The sequence below is a fragment of the Rhagoletis pomonella genome, unplaced genomic scaffold, assembly GCF_013731165.1.
Source record: "Rhagoletis pomonella isolate Grant_MI unplaced genomic scaffold, Rhpom_1.0 Rhpom_scaffold_00005, whole genome shotgun sequence".
In the NCBI taxonomy this organism is placed as follows: Eukaryota; Metazoa; Arthropoda; class Insecta; order Diptera; family Tephritidae; genus Rhagoletis; species Rhagoletis pomonella.
Window position 1 is genome coordinate 10,742,268 of NW_023458559.1, and position 6,578 is coordinate 10,748,845.

The 6,578-nt window shown below is 36.2% G+C and overlaps 1 long non-coding RNA gene across 1 annotated transcript; it reads left to right on the plus strand.

Moving 5' to 3' along the window:
* The first annotated feature begins 538 nt into the window (after window positions 1–538).
* On the plus strand, window positions 539–1,234 carry LOC118738698. Its single transcript, XR_004992929.1, has 3 exons — window positions 539–752; window positions 836–994; window positions 1,110–1,234. It is a non-coding gene; the product is annotated as an uncharacterized LOC118738698 (long non-coding RNA).
* The last annotated feature ends 5,344 nt before the right edge of the window (window positions 1,235–6,578 follow it).

The following is a 6,578-nucleotide window of genomic DNA, read 5'->3' on the forward strand; positions in this document are numbered from 1 at the left end:
TTTTTTTAGGTTCTTAAATTTTTTTAAATAGAGCCGCAGGCGATCACGCGATTTTTTATTCCAAATTTTCCCCTTTTTAAATATTTTATATTATAAAAAATATCGACGCAGGCGTAAATATTTGCTATTTTGTTATTATTATGTATTTTCCAAAGAAAAACATACATACATTTTTGTCAAAAAAATTGTGATATTTGAAATTTTTTTTGAGGTTGTCATTTAAAAAGCACATATTCAAACCTACCCTTATGTTATGGAGGTCATTATGAAATATAAGTTGGGTATTTTACTGTCCCCAATATTCGAACACCCTTCTGTTTGGGTAATACAGCCATTTTGATTTGTTTGCTTGCTTACTTTGTTGAAGAAAAGTAGTGAAATGGTTAAACGCGTTTTATATTGTTAAAAAATAAAATAAAATACATTTATTGTAAACAAATCACAGGTGAACATTGAAAAGATCGTGAATTTATGCAAGTACAAGTGACAGCTGCTCTTTTTATATGAAAATTTGCTAATGGAAGTGCAAAAAATTTAATCAACAAATTACTTAAATACTAGTATTAAAAAAGTGAAAATAGTGCGAATTTATGTAAACATATATGTTTCTTAGAATCCTCGTAAAGTTTCAGGAGAAAATTCGTTATAGTTTTGCTAAAACACACACATGTCGATGTACACTAAAATCAACCCATTTATAGACCGTTGACTTAGGAATTCTATAGTGGCAAACATTACCATGCTATGTTCAGGTGTGATACATTAGCAAATTCCATATTTTATTCTATGACGTCGAGTTAGAAATCGCCAGAACTTTACCAACTATAATTTTCAGGTCGAAGCTACATTGCCGGACTGCAATCACTTCAACCAGAAGCCGTGTTATCTTCCCATCAAAGATGCGATATGCACTTATGCTTGCGAGAACCGTTTGCCGTGTGGTCATATGTGCCAGCTTAAGTGTCATGTTAACAAAGACCCGGAACATATCGAGGTACATATATGTATGTATATGGAGTTTGCTTAAATTAAATGTATCCTACTTATGTTTTTGAGCAAATTGTTAAAACTAGTGCGATAATTGATTATCATTATTGATTTAAAATTAGGTTTTCAGTACAAGTGCTACAGAGATTGCGATCGGATTAATGACAATTGTGTGGAAAATCACACGTGTAAGAAACAATACTTCGAAGAATGCGAACTGTGTCCAAAAATTGTTGCGAAAACTCGCTCTTGCTTCAAGCAGTTTGTGTGCTCGAAGAATGTAGAGGAAATTGAGTGCGACAGATCTTGCAAGCGCAAGTTAATCTGTGGTCACAAGTGTCCGTCGAAATACTGCGAACCATGCGGAAGCTGTCCATTCCCGGTAATCTATTGCTTTGCATATAAATTGTATACGTTACGTACGATCATTATATTTACCATGACTTTGCAGAAAAAAAAGATGAGTTCCTGCAGCCATATGGTGGAAGTGAAATGCAGCGAAGAACCAACGCCGTCTAAATGTAGCGGAAAATGTCCTAAATTATTACCTTACACCCTTATACTAACAAATGCAAAGAGGCTTGCACTTCAGACTGCAAGGTCTTGGTGTATGGGCACTCATTGAAAGTACCATGCTATCTTCAAAAGACAGGTCAGGGTTTCATGCAACCGCAAATAACTGTTGAAGTTAACATTCGCTTTGATTTCCCATTAATGATCCAAACTCACGACAATTATTGAAGTACTACAAAGCACCGTGCAAAGTCGAATTGGAGTGTAAGCATTTATGCAAAGGAACGTGTGGTTATGCAAAGATTACATATACACACTACCACATGAAAAAGAGTTCAGTTCAGCATCAAACAAATTGATAAGCATCAACAGGTTCACCGACAAATTAGAAGCCGAAGTCAAAAAGGATATAAGCGGCTTGCAGCATTTCGAAAAACTTAAAGTCGAACGCCAAATGATTCACGAGGCAATGGGCTGCAGCAAGGTCACTGGTATAAATGCCCTAACGGACACATTTATATGATAACTGAGTGTGGCGGTGCAATGGAAGTAAGCAAGTGCAATGAATGTGGAGCCCAAATAGGTGGCAGTCAGCACCGATTGTTGAGCAGTAACACCCTGACGACTGAAATGGATCGAGCTACAGACCCGCCTGGCCACACGATCCTAGAGAATATCAATACATGTAACTTGAAGATTATTTTGAACATAATAAATAGTTCGTATTTTAAAAAATGTTGATCGCTAGCTTATGAGTATATTCAATATTATAATTCTTGCTGTTTATAAAATAAAATTGTGCCTTTTGACTATTATTTGTCATTACTCTATTGTTAACTGGACAACATTACAATTTATTTAGAAGAGATAACTAAACAATCCGTGTATATGGGAAAAACTTCAAAATGTATTTAATTTAACCAGTATCATCTTTGCTGCGGCATGTTTGTTGGGGGGCAACGCCAACGTGCCGCCCCTGGAGGTGCAACAGCTGATGGACTTCTGTCGCAGGAGACGTCTTCCTGCAATCATTGGCTGTGATGCGAACGCCCACAATGTTGATCACCGAAACAAACAGGGGGTGAGTGCCTTTCAGAATATACAAGCTGACCCGGCAAACTTCGTTTTGCCCAATTAGATTTTTGATTGAATTATTTTCGAAGGTGACTTAGCATGGTGTGGTTTGGAGGTACCGATATGTTGTGTAAATATAAATCTGTTGGAAAGTCAAAAATTTTATTAGTTTTTTTTACATAAAGCCTCAAAGTAAATTTAAATATGAAAGTTTATTATTGCTTTTCCACACCACCGCTGTGGTTGCAATAAAGGCGCGTTACCGACTTTTTTCTGGTGTCCCGTTCCCCTTGGGGCCTATTTTCACCCATATAAAGCAAATATTCTACATATATATGTACATGCACATTAATAGATAAGAAGAACCATGATGCAATAATACAAGTTGGTATCAGTTGTGAGAGCTCGATTTGACACTGCCTTAGTGCAGTAGAATAAGAAGAAAAACGGGAAGAAATTAGTCCCCATTTGGGGGAAAAATATAAAATTTCATATTTTCTCTCTATACAAGATTTGTTTTTTTATAGTATATTCGTGAAGAAATGAAAGGAAATAAGATAAAATACCTTTTTGAGAAAACGAAATGTGTATATTGGGAAAAAATAAAAAAAATTCAACTATATTATTAGGCAAAGAATTGTTAAAGAAGTAACACTGTTTGACCTAAGGCAGTCAATATGGCGGAGTTAGAGCGAGAAGCTGTCAACCGATAACACCTTGTATTATTGCATCATGCTACTTCACTACTTTTATAAATGTTTTATCGTGGTTGAATTAACCCATATCGGCCCAATGTTCGATAAATCGAACAGTGAATTTGACCAGTTTTTAATATTTTTTCTGATCCGTTTTTCAGAAATTAGATGCCAAATTTTTACATAGTTTAATGCCGCGGGACATTTTCTATAATTTAATATATATATATCATTTCAGACATCTTTCTTTAACAGAGGAGAGCGCAGAAAAAACCCCCATTTTTAATATAAACTTAAAAGTACCAAAATAAATAAAACCAAAAAAATAGGAAATAAAATCGGGTACACAGTTTTTTTGCAAATAAAACAATATTAAAATTAAGATTTTATTTTTTTTCTGAAGTCAATATAATGGGCAGCTCATATATTTGAAGTTAGGTGCTCGATTTATCGAACGCTGGGCGCTACTCAGTTTTTTTGTTATCTGAACAACTTGAAATATTTTTTACCGTTTGTTTGGTTGCCTCGCGATATTTGAGTTGGAATGTTGAAATGCAACTGCTCAAACTTAATATTTGATGATTTGTGATCAAGTAGGTTGAGCCAGAGCAATTTGTGAGAAAAGGTGAAACAGTGTAAAGTGATTTGAAAATGGAAAAACAAAGTGCTGCAAAGTTTCGACATCGTGCTCTTACGAAATCTGAAATGATGGCTATTATTGAAGACTGGAGTGACGATGAAACAGAAATAGCGGCAGTTACAATTATACCACAAGACAAAGTTGATGAAAACACCGATGAAGAAGATTTTGACGATAATGTCATACCTATACATGAGGTGAGTGTATACAAAAGTAAAGTCATACAACAAACATTTGGGCTATTCGAATATCACATTGCACCGACAATCGAACCACTGGATGATATTTTTTGATAAAGAAGTTTTCGATATGGTAATCAGAGAAACAAATAGATATGCTCAGCAAAAGAACTCAGATTTCAGGATTGATCACAAAAAGAATTTCGGGTGGAGATCGCTTATTCTCTCATAATGACAGCGGAAGAAAACGACTCTGAGGACGCTGAAGAAAACGGGGAGACCGATGGTGATGGTTCAACGTGATTATTAAAGGATCCTCATCCAAAAAGGGAAAATTTTAGAATGGTAACCCCCGATTACGGAATTAAGGAAAATAGGGGAGGTAGAGGGGGTTCTAAAGGGGGTGTATGTAAAGTTTTAAAGCGCGCAACCTTCTAGTTTTGAAGTAATTTGTTATTAAAGTTTGTAATTTTAACCAACTTGTATGGGACTATTTCACAATATATAATGCACTTTCCACTAAATTTACACGTTATTTACACTCAATATATGCGCAGCTAGAGTGTGCACGTTCAAACAAATTAATACTTTTAGTATATTACAGCTTTTTTATAAAAAATTGATTGTTTTTTAATTTTATGAGAGTACCATGATTCAATAATACAAGGTTAGATAATTATTGACAGCTGCGGTTTGACACTCCCTTACAAAAGGTTGCATTTGCGAAGGACAGAGAAAGGGCAAGAATGCAATCCCTTGTTGCGAAAATGGTAGTAGAAAAGTACGCAAAGTAGGCAATTAGTAGTGAAATTCCTTTTGTAAATTCTAAAGTATTTGCAGGAAATCTGGCATTTTAAACGAAATGTCGAACGTAATATTTATATATCTACGTGAATTACGTAATTTATATGCTATTTAGCTGTTTAAAAACTGCAAAATGACTCAAAATTAAAATAAGACTACTATGAGATTGATGCAAACATCCAATGCTTATGTTTTCATCAGTTAAATATGCTTCATATGCATATACAAATAAACATATTGCACAAAAGCTTATACTTTTATTTCACACCAAAGCTACACTGTTTCCATGTAAATTTGCAAAGAAGCAACACGGTGCCACCGCTAAGGGAGCGGTGCGAGAGAGACAACTGTCAATTTATCGAACCTTGTATTATTGAATCATGTGAGAGTACATGCAGAATATGTGCAAATGGCAGCAGGACTGTGTTGCCATATGTAAAAAACCAAGAGTGGAAAGCAAGAGCAAAAGAAAATACGATTAAAAGGAAAATGCGATAAGGTTATTTTGTTCAGATTAAAATAAATAGTAGGGGGATCAGGGGCTGAACACGTTTCTTCGTAGGCGGCCTTCGGCCGCACTTAGGGATTATAACCCTCAGGCAGTAGAATTCTCCATTCTGTGTTGCCAAAGAAAAGGGGCCGAACACCTTTTGCATAGAACACCTTTCTGCGTAGGCGGCCTTCGGCCGCACTTAGGGATTATAACCCTCAGGCAGTAGAATTCTCCTTTCTGTGCTGCCAAAGAAAAGGGGCCGAACACCTTTTGCATAGAACACCTTTCTGCGTAGGCGGCCTTTGGCCGCACTTAGGGATTATAACCCTCAGGCAGTAGATTTCTCCTTTCTGTGTTGCCAAAGAAAAGGGCCGAACACCTTTTGCATAGAACACCTTTCTGCGTAGGCGGCCTTCGGCCGCACTTAGGGATTATAACCCTCAGGCAGTAGAATTCTCCTTTCTGTGCTGCCAAAGAAAAGGGGCCGAACACCTTTTGCATAGAACACCTTTCTGCGTAGGCGGCCTTCGGCCGCACTTAGGGATTATAACCCTCAGGCAGTAGAATTCTCCTTTCTGTGCTGCCGGAAGAGGGGAATATGACCCCAGTCCCCCTACTATTTATTTTTATCTGAACAAAAGAACCTTATCGTATTTTCCTTTTAATCGTATTTTCATTTGGTCTTGCTTTCCACTCTTGGTTTTTTACATATGGCAACACAGTCCTGCTGCCATTTGCACATATTCTGCATGTACTCTCATAAAATTAAACAACAATCAATTTTTTATAAAAAAGCTGTAATTAAAAGTATTTATTTGTTTGAACGTGCACAATCTAACTGCGCATGTATTGAGTGTAAATAACGTGTAAATTTAGTGGAAAGTGCATTATATATTGTGAAATAGTCCAATACAAGTTGGTGAAAACTACAAACTTTAATAACAAATTACTTAAAAACTATAAAGTTGCGCGCTTTGAAACTTTATACAGGGAACTATTAGACCCCCATCTACCTCCCATATTTTCCTTAATGCTGAACTCCGGGGTTAGCAATCTAAAGCCCACCCTCCAAAAAATCTACCGCGAATCAGGGGACACCTTCTCATTACAAAAATCGGAAATAATAAGAAATGGAGATGTAAATTGTGCCATAAACCTAGTTCATATTTGTGCAAGAGATGCAATGTTGCACT